Source organism: Varanus komodoensis, unplaced genomic scaffold (genome assembly GCF_004798865.1).
Source record: "Varanus komodoensis strain SLA01 unplaced genomic scaffold, ASM479886v1 scaffold13_3, whole genome shotgun sequence".
Lineage (NCBI taxonomy): Eukaryota > Metazoa > Chordata > Lepidosauria > Squamata > Varanidae > Varanus > Varanus komodoensis.
This window is the reverse complement of record NW_025335409.1, coordinates 2,601,753-2,615,153: the sequence shown is the minus strand read 5'-3', so window position 1 is coordinate 2,615,153 and position 13,401 is coordinate 2,601,753. Positions and strand designations below refer to the sequence as shown.

At 41.5% G+C, this 13,401-nt stretch overlaps 1 non-coding gene across 1 annotated transcript; it reads left to right on the top strand.

Annotated features, from left to right (window-relative positions):
* The first annotated feature begins 1,298 nt into the window (after positions 1 to 1,298).
* On the top strand, positions 1,299 to 1,371 carry TRNAR-CCG. The gene has a single exon. It is a non-coding gene; the product is annotated as a tRNA-Arg (tRNA).
* The last annotated feature ends 12,030 nt before the right edge of the window (positions 1,372 to 13,401 follow it).

The window sequence follows — 13,401 nt, the reverse complement described above, 5'->3', positions numbered from 1 at the left end:
AACAGAAACCTCATTTTAAGCCTTCCCCATTGTCCTGAAAGGTCCAATGTTAGGTAGGTGCCCCCCTTCTTTATGTTGTACAATGGTGGCTCCCTCTGGTGCCCTCAGCGTCTGCCTGGGGTTCCTCTCAGCACCAGCATCACTGCTGCTCCTCACAGCCGCATGATATCCTGCCCAGCTGTGCAGTCACCCAGGAAACCTCTGCTCAGTCCACGACATTGTGGGGGAGGACATTGTAAGATACATGAAGGGCCGGTTGTGCAGTGCCCTCTCCTATCTGGAGCCGGTCCTGTCGGAAACAGACTTCCTACACAAAAGCCTGTGTCATATTAGCTTTGCATTGTGCTTTCTTCCCATTGTTTCTCTTTCCCCACATAGGAGATTTTTACTTGGGCTGTAAATCATCCATTAATGCTTCTGTTCCTGTGTACTGTTCTTCTTATCTCATTGAATTTTTAATGAACAACTGAATAGAGGAATAAATTATCGGTTTTCCGCCAAAACCACCACTGTCTGACAGTTTCTAATTGAACATAATGATTTTATTAGTGTATTTGACTAGAATTTAATCAGGGCTTGTTATTGTTAAAATAATTTCCTGTCTTTGATGGCTCTGCCTTTCCTTTAATATTCTATGTCCCTGAAGGAGGGGAACAGCAGAAAAAAAGATTGGTCTCACCTAGCATTAGGTGTTCAATGACTTATTCCTGTCAATTATGAATGCAACACATCAATTTAGCTTGACTGGGAAATATGAGCAGAATTTTCGCCTTGACTCATGATTTATCTCAGCAGGAAGCTTCAAAAAGTTTTCACATAATCCTGTGAAAGAAAAACATTGTGTGTGCAGCATTTTATAAAACCTTCCTGGATCAGGTAAAAGACCCATTAGGTCCAGCTTACTGGCCAACCAAATATTTCAGGAAGCCTAAGGCAGGGCAAGGAATTAGAATGAGTGAACAGAGCCATGACTTCTAAGTTATATAGGTCTGCATTTGAATACTTTGGGATGCTCGTTTTGTATGCTGCTGAAAACCTCTTCCATTTTTTACCCACACATTCTCATTCAATTTAATAGTGGGAAAAACCTGGCTAAAAATATCAAAGGCACTCACCTAAATCTTCACACCCACCCCAAGCCTTGAACAGCGTCATTCATTGCAGGGCTGGTCCAGTCCTGATGCCTGTACACAACAGTGTGGTAGGATCCCATGCAACATTGTTGTCCCCTTCCTCCCTCTTCCCTCAGTGTTTCTCCACCATATGAAGATGCGGTTGCATCAGCTTATTGTCCAGGTGACCCAGTGGCCTAATGGATAAGGCATCAGCCTCCGGAGCTGGAGATTGTGGGTTCGAGTCCCATCTGGGTCGTTCCTTGTTCCTAGTTTGAGAGCCAGTGTGGTGTAGTGGTTAAGAGCATGGGACTGGGACTAAGAGGATCTGGGTTCTAGTCCCCGCTCGGCCATGGAGCCAACTGGGTGACCTTGGGCCAGTCACAGACTCTCAGCCCAACCTACCTCACAGGGTTGCTGTTGTGGGGATAAGATGAAGGAGGAGAATGATGTAAGCTGCCTTGAGCCCTTTGTAGGAAAAAGGCAGGATATAAATCACAATATAAATATAAATAAATAAATAAATAAATAACTAAAACACAGTGTCCTTTGCATGTGTAAATAGAATATTCTGCAAAACCCCTGCTATTAAGCCTTGCCAAAGATTACAAAGCTGTGTGCAGCTTCAGTGCATTGTTCAGGTACAGAAAGGGACAGAGAAGTAGACTGGCAGATAAACAGGTGTTTTACCTCTAGGTTGACCAGGTCTGTTATAGCATCAGGAGCATAAACCTCTATTCTTGCCTGCTCAATGTTTAGGGGTTCCAAATCAGTGTTATTTAAGTATGTGAGCAGGGAGGCAGGCACGTCTCTCATCTCTCTTGCTTCATTCCACATGTGATTTCCATGCTCTGCATCATGGACAGAGGCCCCATGGAGAGAAGAACCCGCCCCCCACACACAGAAGGTAGTGAGATCACACAGAGAGGTGGGGCTAGTCTATTCCCCCTCGTGCATGCTAAACCACTCAATAGGGCTAGAGTGGAACTTGACATCTGATACATTTCAAACACAGGCTTCTTGGGCTGAAACATCCAGTTCCCACCTACTGATATGAGGATCCAAAGCTCAAGAATTTCCCCTTCCAGACAAGGTGAGGTACACATTTGGCCTGGCCCCGAAGGCAGGTGAGATAGAGGTGAAATGGGACTTATGCAAGAAAAGTTATGGGATAATAACACCCTTTATTTTTATTTATAGCCATTTCCATTCACAGCTTTTTCTGGAGTACCTAGCACTATGTAAGAGCCCCATTTCTATCTTACTTTTTTTTCTGATTTTGGAGGTGGGCGGGGGGAATTGCCTATAGATTTCATATCATATGTGGAAGAGAGAGCTTGTGAATTAGATGTGGGGGATGCCAGCATACATATTTAGCTTCTTGTCTGTGCATTGAATTAATAAGAGATCATTTGCAACCATTTTTGCACACTATTTTTAGAAACATTCTTCCTCTAATTTGCCATCTGTGGTGATTTTCGTCCCCCCCCCCCCCCCCCCCCGGTAAACACTTCTGAGAAATAATTAAAGCGTTAAGAGTCTGGGAAAAAAATATGCTTGGTGAGCAAATGCACTCCCTCAGTCCCCACTCTGCCTCATCTGCCCCATGCAATCCTGACAAGTGCGGCAAGTCCAAGGCAGCTTAATTAATGTGAATGCAGATTTAACAGCAAGGAGCACTGTGAAGCTGGAATAAATGTGTAACAAGCATTTGTTTATCTCCTCCTCCTCCTCCTCCTCTTCAAATAATGCTGATGAATATTTTAGCTTAGCAGAAGCAATTTACATGATGTGAGAAGGAGAAGAGGCTGATTGAGCTGGAAATAGGAATGAGGCTAAATAAAAGGTGAGATTTACAGATCTGGAATGATTCTTATAGGAAGTGCAAGTGACAATTCCCTTCATTTTTACCTGCATAAGGACAGGTGTGTTCATTATCTACAGTCACAGATGCAAAGCAGATGAGCCAAGAAACATCCCTTGTGTAGACTCTGCAAGGTAATCCAGATGTGTGTAGGGGCCACAGTTAGCTATTTCTGGCCACACCATCCTTTTCTTAGGAAAACTGCTGCTTAATGGCTCAGAATAGGTGCTTGAAGCTTGCTCAGTAAGAGAAATTCAAGACCAAAACAAGATGATGATAACCGAAATATGAACTTTCCTTCTGTATTTTAGGTAAGAATAGTGTGCTTACTTTAAAATGGTTCTTTTTTTCCTTTAAAAATTTAAAGTAGGTGCAGAGGCCTCAGTTCAGATGTTAAAAAAAAAAGAAAACCATGCTAGGGTCCTGTTTTGGGTTAAGGTCCTGAGCTTACTCTCAATTTAAAATGAATATAAACATACTTGCTAGACATGGATTTAAAGTGATGTCTCTTTTTTCTCACACAGATCACTCTGGGATGGCATACCTTCCTTCTTCTTCCCTAGCTAGAAGGATGGAAGCTATATTGTCATGCAGAAAAAAGGAAATAATAATGGAACCACATTCTGAATATAAATGAAGTGTCAAAGTGAGGGAGAATTTAGCTAAGCCCCAACCACACTCATTGCCTCACTGGAGGATTCTTCTTCAGAAAAGGAACCAGATCTCCCAGATGCAAGCAACATCCAACATCTGTCCATAGCAGAAGAACAGGAGGAGCTTTTGCCCTCTGGGGAGGTAGCCACAGGTCCACCTCCTCAAAAAGAGGGGGTCCTTAGCCCCAACAGTTAACAGCTTCTCAAGAGTCAAGCTAGAGGAACCCCAGTGAGTGCCTGACTTCTTGTGAGTAAAGGACTCTTCATGAGTATGGCCTCCAGATTCTTCCAGAAGCCACTGATCCTGACTGGGGTGCTTACATCCCCCAGGACCCTGCTTTTCTTGTGCTGCTGATCCTTGGGCCCCAACTGTACCTATGCTTCTGCCTTCAGACTGACATTATATCAAGATGGTCCCATGAATCTACTCAAAAAGCAGTCCATTTGCCCCATTTGGTTTCACACATTTCCTTTACTGCAGCAAATTATTCTGTAAAGCCAAAGATGTAAGTGTCCAGGTGACTTTGGTAATCCAGGTTTGAGGAGGGGGTCAAAACAGCCAGGTTCGCACATCATGAGTGACAATGTGGTGTGGTTTCCACAATGCACAGTTTTTTGTATGGATGTGCCTGAAATGCGATCAGGCTCATCATGATAAGTCTTCTCCCATCTACTATTTCCTCTCCTCTTAGTCCTCCGGAGCTGCAGGGAGGAATAACCCAGAAGGCACTGCAGGGAGGAATGAGGGTCCTTGCTAAACTCACCATGGCTGCCATACACTCTCTGCAGAACATAGAGCAGAAGGAGCTGCTTGGGCAGCTCTTGTACTGCTACAGCAGGAAAGTGCTTGATCCACAGGCAAAAGAGGGAGAAACCAGCTAGGCAGTGCTGCAAAAGGGAGCTGCACCCCGCCATGACACCTGAGTGAAGGCCTTCTCCCACGTGAGCAGTAGGGCGAGTGGCAGCTGGGCGGTGGCATCTGTGCCCAGTGAGAGCTGCACACCACAGAGCATTCCCCGTGGCTCTCCCCCTTCAAAGTGAGAAGGGAGGGACCAGCGCTGCCCTTCCCTCCTTGTTGCCACCCAGCCAGGCACTGCTGCCTAGTGGATTCTTGCCACTCCCACTCCTGTGGAAATGGTGGTGGTGGAATTAACTGAGCAGTGCTGCTCTTCTCCCGTTGCCATCCAGCTGATCTCCTTCTCCTGCAGCCCAGTTCTTTAGGGCAGGAGGAGCAGCAATGCCTATGACAGTTGGGCCAAATGACAGCTGTCAATAGTGCTTGCTGCTTGGCTACTTGGTAAGAACAGCGATGGATCACTCTTGCCAAGCGGCTTTATGGATCAGGCCATGGGTAGTGTTTTCTAGTTTGGACAACAGAAGAATGTGTTGGTAAATCTTGGTACCAAGAAACCCTAAAAGAGAACAGTTTTCTGTTTAAGGGTTCTCAAACTAAAATACAAGGATAGGGTTTGTACAACATGACAAACCGAAAAAAAAGGCTGAAAAATGAAATGAAATGAAACATTACTTGTCATGTGAAGGTGCCCAAAGACTTGTTCATGTTTTCTATATATTCTGTGACTTCCAAAGTGAAAACATACCCAGCTGGTCATGTGAAGGAGAAGTGGGTATGTGCAAATTGCTCCTCTGATCATTTCAAACTGATGTTAAGGATATGGTATTCAAAGTTTTGGAACATTATAATAAGCAAACAAAAACCCTCAGCCATTGGGACTATGGAACCAAACATGGACATTTTCATCTCAGGCATTAGCTTTTGAGAAAATGATGAGAAACTTTAAAAGGGGCTATTAAATAGCAGGCATTTCTATGTTCCTTCTAAAATTATAATGGCTCCTTTGCCTGTCTGTCGCTTGAATTACCAAGTTCTCATCTGTGGTTTGGGTGATACTAAAAACCACAAGTGAGCAGTTCTTGGAACTGTTCTGAGCATAAGCAGTATGTTTTTTCTAGAAATTTTGTAAATATTTTCCTGTGTATAGTATGTGTCTTAATTACACAGCTACGCAAAAGACCAGAACGACTGAGAAGACCTATTCAGAAATATAATAAGGAATGTTTAAACTTGCACATACACAAATTATGTAATTGCTATATCAGCTGTAACATTTCTCATAAAGACTTCTTGGTTTCTTCTTAATTTCTGTTGTTCTTGCTGTTTGGTTTGTGTGCATGTATTTTCTTAAAAAAGTAGGCTCTGTGACTCATTAGAATGTGACTATGTTCAGGTTTGCCTAATATCTAAGGGAACTGAGAGAGATTAAGTTCTGTCTAGACTGGAATGATTTTTTGCACCTTTAATACAGCCAAGGTAATGTACCAGGTAGGTCCACAGAGATCTTTTTATTATTATTGAATGCATTTCTTACCTGCCTTTTAAGTCAACTGTCTTCATATGGGTTCAGTTCCCCATTCAGCCTGAAATTCAGTGAGTCACTTTGAGCCAGACACTCTCAAGCTAACCTACAGTTATAGGACTGTTCTGAGGATCAACCCTATAACTGGGTTATAGGGATAGAGGTGATGATAAAATAGCTTCACGAAAGGCAGGAATGCATGCGCTGAAGTGTTTCCTATCATTTCAGCACTGTTGCAGGAAAAAAGCTTAACTTTATATGTGTTTATCGTGCTAAATACACAGAAACTCTAAGATGAAAAGAAGCAGCCTTTTAGTATAGGGGTGAGCAATTGGTGACTTAACCAGGCTAGCATCTGACTCCAAAGTATGTTACTTATACCATGTACAGCATAAAAATGTTGTGCTTAAATCCTTTTAAAAAATTGACAACTTTTATAGTTTAACCCTACACCACCCCCACAACTAACTCAAAAGAATATTTTGAGCAAATATCAAATGCAGCTAATGTTACAAAAGCCTCCCTTAGAGTCAAAGCCCTTTAAAAATAACAGCACTGTGCAGATTTCCTCTCACACTATGTTGCTGTTCTAGAACTTTCTACAGGGCTGACAGACAGAGTCATCTGGTCCTAACAACATCTTCTGAGCATCCCACATAAAATATGGGGTATTTCAAGTCCAAGATGTTTAAACTGCTGTACTTCAAAGCTGTTGGGCTAGACATGGATACACTGTTATCTATTATCAAAAATGTGAAGTGGACAAACTTTACCATTAAAAGTTCAAAACATTTCCCCCATCAAACAAACAAACAAACATTTAAATAAATGAGCATTATAATTTATTTATTTATTTATTTATTCAAAGCTTCTGTAGATCATCCCATTACTAACATCTTGGAAAAGTTTACAACAAGCACAGGTTAAAATAGCATATCAGTCAGAAGGCGCCTCCCAGGCCATCTAGTCTGACCCCTGGCTCCAGCCATCTCTGCTCATGACATGCCTACCATGTGCATGTCCAGCCTGTCCTTGAACACCAATGGGGCTTCAACTACCTCCTGTGGAAGCCCATTCCATGTGCTAGGGGTCCTAACCATCAGGAAGTATTTCCTGGCATCCACCTTGAATCTTGGTTCCTTTATGGAACACTTGGATGCATCTCCAAGAAGTCAGCCTCACAGGGTTTAGTGAAACATTTTCCAGGGGAAGTATAGATAGGATTGCGGCCTGAAATATGATCCTGTCTTTTACTTATAGTATTGCTTGCTTTGAAAAATAAAACTGATTAAAAAGTAATGTGATTTAGCATTGGTTTTATTGTATGTGCTTTATTATGTATAGACCCCTCGGAACTTTGGCTATAAGCCAATGCTTAACTTGTGTCCATCAAGCTCCCTGTGCAACTTCTAGCAGCATCCATCTTCCTTGCCTTCTGATGCAGTGCAAGTTTGGTTGCCTGGGGCTACACAATCGCAACTGTACCTGACATGGACAAAGGCTGTCCGTGCAGGGCTAACAAGCAATGGTGTCCCATGTGATTGTAGCACAAGCAGCATCCCTCTTCCATGCCACCTGCAACAGCCGTTGTGCTGCTGCACCTGATGCAGAAACAAATCACCAGTCGCTCAGCCTTCATTTCGTGAGCATTTGCCAGATTCCTCTCAGCTCAGCTGGCTTTGCAGGACTAGTCCATGGGTAAGAGCAAGTCTGCAAAATTCTAGAAAGAGAGACTCTGCAATTTATTTATTTATTTAAAGCATTTTACCCAGTACTTTACAGAGGTCTCAGGATGGCAATACAAGCAAACAAAAGGCAGCATACAATAAGACATAAAACTGAGAAAACCCAATATTAAAATCTCAATCAAATCTTAAAATCCTAGGAAAATAAAAACGATTTTGGCCTGGTGCTGAAATGAATAGTGTTGACACCAGGCACACAAGCAGCATGTTCCAAAGATGGGGCACCACTGCAGAAAAGGCCCTGGGGCCCATTCTAACACTAGTCTGAACTTAGCCGTGTTAATTCACAGTTCACAACCCCACAACAGACCATGGATCTTTTTAATGGATTGTTCATGGTTAACAAGCCCTGGTTTGTTAGTGTAGCTTAGGGATGTGAAGATCAGGGTGGAATCCAACTCTCTTGCTTTCTGCAGACTTCTTTCCCATGCTCAGCCCTGGCCAGGAAGCAAGCCAAGCCGTGATCAAGGCCATGAATGCTTGGGAATGCTAGTGGCTCCTTTGCGCAAAGTTCATAAAGTGTACGAGTCTTTGCACAAAGAGCACAAAATAGGTGATTATTTGCACAAAATATGCAAATGGAATACTTCTTTGTACTGAAAACGATAATAAATAAATAAGTGTGCAAAGTGTAGAAGACACCTGTGTGGAGACAGAATTCTGCTTGAACTTGCTTCCTGCCCCATGAACTCACACACAAGGTGGACTTACCCCGTAGGGCAGAGAGAGAGCGGGTCAAAGGCTGGGGAGCTACGCTGAGGCCATCTGATGGATTCCCACCCCCGGATTGGATACCTCACACATCCTGAGTATGGGTGGGCTCAAGCATGATAACCCACATTTCAACAACAACCTCCACTCATCTCATTTTCAACCCCTGAGTGTGGGTTCTTGTGTTGCCTGAGCCCAGTTCATGAGCCATGGTTCAGTGGCAGAGTACCTGCCTTGAATGTATACCCAATCTTTGGTGTTTTCAGTTGAGAGGATCATATAGCAGGTGACGTAAAATTTCTCTGCTTGAACCCCTGGAATCCCACTATGAATCAAAGTAGTCCATGGGAGGCCAACTTGTAGCCTTCTACATATGTTGGCCTACAACTCCTATTAGCGCTACTGAGCACAAGATTTGTAGACCAAAACGTCTGGACAGGCACAAGTGGATGCTCACCTATGGAGCAGATAATACCAAACTAGATAGACAAATAATCTGACATAGTATAAGATAGTTTTATATATCTGTACGTTCCCAGTGACCTTCCCTAGAAATCATCTTACTGTCTGATGATTTTAATAATCAGAAAGCTACCTTTTCCTGAGTTTCAAATACAGTCCAAAGTACTGCATAAAGGTCTAGTGCTTGGTCTCTTGAAAAGACAAGGATATAAATCCATCTCTCTCAATGAGCTGAAGGTGCCATTGTAATCTCTTGCTCAGATGAAGATGTTAAAAGCCTGTCTTGGCCAAAGCATCTCCATCAGCTCAAAATGCTAAGTAAATTAAAGAAACAGATGGTGGACAAATTCCATACAGCAAAAGAGAGGGAATAAGCATCCACAGAGCTTCAGCTTGTTGGGTGCTTAGAAATCAAATAAAACCAATCAATAAAATAACCCTTACTACGTCATCTAGGGTTTTTCCCAATTAGCTATCATAACTCCATTAACTTTAGATCAGTTTGCCTGTAAAAATCATCTACTCTGTACCGATTTTCAAATCAAAAACCATGTAAGCTAAGTTGTTATGGAAATAGCATCAGTAGAAGGATAACAAATAAGGCAGTGTGTTTCTACTGAAATATTTCAATGGGCCAACCTGGGTATGTAGTGAACTGTGCCACATTGCTTCTCTATGTCGCAATTTCAGCATCTGTCCATAGCTAAGCATTGTGTTTACATTGGAAGGGCAGAGAAGAAACCTTTTATTGAATAAAGAAATACATGAGTGACACTTGCAACAAATGTTGATAGGAGGCTTCTGTGAAGGGTTCCAGCTAGCCAGTTTTGCTCTTCTCTATAATCAACTGTTACTCTGTCCGAGCTCCTGCCAACCTTGCAGTTCAAAAGCATGCAAATGCAAGTAGATAAAAAGGTACCACTTTGGTGGGAAGGCAACAGCGTTCTGTGCACTTCGGTGTTTAGTCTGTCTGCAGACAAACACTGGCTCCCTCGGCTAGGAAATGGAGATGAGCACCGCCTCCTAGAGTCAGACATGACTGGACTTTAATGTCCAGGGGAAACCTTTACCTTTACCTTATAATCAAACAGGCACCCAGGCAAGCCAATGGGCATTTTTCTTTTACTCCCATCATTTTCTGGCTCCCTTTCCTAACTGACACCCAATATTCCGTGGCTACTGAGGCCAGTTCATGTTGGAATATTTCATGAACATGTTCACACTTCTTTCTTCTTTGTCAGCTGCCTTATTTTTAATAACAACAATCTAACATACTACATTTATATACTGTTCAAAACATAAGCAATATCTGAGCAGTGAGCAATACAAATCCAACATAATACAACAGAGACAGAACAACACCTGAAGCAGAGTTTTGGTTTTCATCCTTTTGACATGGAGGAACTGAATTTAGTATAGATGCATGATGATGATATTAAAGGCAATTCCCAACATGACATTCCACTCTAGGATGCATAACCAAGAACACAACCTGAGGCAAAGCTGTAAAGATGAATGCAAGCTGTTTGGTTGTTTGTTCGGTTTTGTTTTCTTGTTTCATTTTCAATGACTTTCTATGGGGCACAATGCTGTGTTGAATTCTATGGGGCACAATGCTGTGAACTAGTATGATCCCTGTATATCAGATACAGCAGGACATACCCCCTCTTATTTTTAGGATTATAGTTCAAATGCTTTAAATAGGACTGCATAGAATGTTGAGCAGCGAGAGGCCCAATTTTCCAGCTTCCTCAAAAGATTATGTTGGCATCCAGATATATAAAACATTCATAGTATTCTTATACAACAACAGCTCATTATTATTTTTTTTTCTTTTTTACTGATTTCAAAAAGTTTCCTCAAAAGTAGCATTTTCCTAATGAGGGAAAATAAACATATGTGCATCAGCACTGGTTAACAAAAATAATACTACATTTTATGAAACCCGAGACCAAAGGCATAATACAAAATGATAAACTGATACAGAGTTAGAGGAAATATCCTCCAAAAGTGTATTTTTATCATCAGCAAGCAATGCCTATAATTTTATTCTGAATCCTCTTCTGTAACCCCTCATTAATTGCTAAATTGTTCTTTTGGCAAAGTTCGGAAAATAAGACCAAGCTATAGGCACTCTTGCTGCATGCCAAGAACAAATTAATGGTGGCAATTACAAAGCTACAGTACATTTCCATAGAGTTAGACATTAGGTGGGAGAGTTGTAAGTTAGGGGCTGCATCTGATCTACATAATATAAGGGAGCCCCGTATAGATGTAGCCTTCCTTTTATCAGTCCATTCATCATGGATACCATTTCAAAGGGCAGGCAAGGGGCAGTATGCAAACACGATTCAGTGAAGAGAAACGTCCTTCTCTGTAGTTCTCCCCACAATGAAGTAAAGGGGGAGACAGCCCTTCTCTTTAATAGCACCCAGCTATGAAACTTGCTTCCATTAGAGTTCTGTCTGGAGTCATGGCTTCATTCTTTTAGACGTCAATTAAAATGTTTTTATTTTGCAACTGTTTTGGCAATTGAGCTAATTGGTTTAATGGGTTTAATTGTTTTTATATTGTTACTTGCTGCTGTTATATTATGATTTTAGAGCCAGAGAATTTTAAAGTTTTATTTAATCCTATCATGCATGCATGATTCTTATTTTATTTGCCTTTTGGGTTATTATAAATGGCCTAATATATTGAATATTTAATTTTATGTCCTCCTCTTATATTATTCTATGATAATATTATTCTCTCTTATATGATTCTACTTTAGCTTATTTTATCTTACTAATTGAATGTATTGCTTTTATTCCTTATTGTCAGTTACTATATTTTATTGCCATTTGTATTGAATTAATTGTTTTTTTCTGAGGTATCATATGTTGTGAGCTGCCTAGACAGCCTATGGCTGAGGGGCAGCATACAAATCAAATAAATAAATAAATAAGAGCAGAAGCAACATTTGCAACAATGTTCAAACCTGCTTGTGGATACTTTCAAGATTAAATTGCAAAGATTGTACAATAATTGGCAAGGTATTGGAACGGCCTTTGTTAAGGTTATTTTTTTCATCTCATAATAGCTTGTTCCAACAGCCAAGCTCTTTTATTTAGCCCCTAAATCAATTGTGGACAAGCTGCTGGGGCACAGAGGTCACATTCTTATGCTGGGTGAGGCCGATGGCAAGAAAGATGAGGGCCAAAGTACCCAAACTGCCAAAATGTAAAGCTCTTATGACCAATTAAATTTAAAAGAAGTGTTTCAGTCTTTTAGGATGTGAAAACCAGACAAAAGCACAGAAGTCACCGAACAATCAGGAGCTTTGAGAAGTGAGCATTACTACTGAAGTATTGGCTTTAGGCTCCAGGCTGGCTAGATTTAGCCCACTGGCTTAGGATTCAACACTCATGAGCTATACGTGCTCCTGAGGAAAATTTGCACGTGACTTGAAATAGAGGGGATGTGGCAACAAGCTCCACTTTCCTAAATAATATACTTAATTTCCATCTTTAATGAATGCCACATTTCATTGTACAGTTACTCTGACATTATGTGAAAAATTGTTGGGAAATTCTCAGTTTTGGTTTCATATATATTCATCTTAAAACAAACAAACGCTTAAGTTTTATTACGAATTCCACATAACCTGTTGGTACTCCTATATAGAATTATGTTGCTTAGCCCTTTCCTTAAGGCAAATATTTACTTTTGCCTTTATAATAATACCATTTCTTCTGTCCAACTCAGTTACTCATTGTCCAAAACACACACAGAGAGAATCTAAGTTCTGCTTAGGTGTAGAACTAACCAAATGGTACATTGTTCACATTCTTTATTCAACAGAATATGCACAAAATGTCTATGCACAAAATCTGAAGTCCACTAATATACTCTATTTGCATCCCATTTCACTTCTGTAGCTGATACATAAGAGTCAGTTGCTTTTCCAGAAGCCCTGCAAAGCTACCTGCAGCAAGTAATGCCCTTGGACTATGAGGAGAGGCCAAACTATGAAGAGCTGTGAACAGTCCTGAGGAGGCCTCTCGAGCGGATGAGAACATCTGCCTATGACTCCGTGGACCTCAGGGTAGAACCCTAGGCTTCCAGAAACACGGAAACTGAATAGCAAGAGAAATGAGCCACAAGAGTAATGATTCATGCTCTGCTTCGCAGGACCGTGAAGCCTGCTGCAGAGAATCAAGCTCCCCGGGATGTCCTAACACCGGAGCAAATGGGAACACCCTTTCCATTTTGATTTTTGTGCCTCACTCTCAGATTGGAGGGGGGATTTCTTGGAACTGCTAGAACCTTGCTGTGACTTTTTGTAGACCCTGTTTCTATCCAACTACATAACTTGGTGAATAGTAGCTAATGTGAAGCCTGAATGCATATTTGGCAGACTCCTAATTAGGAATGTTTTCACAGGTATGGGGCACTGAGCCTAATTGGGGACAGGGCAAGTTGATTTTAAGAGTG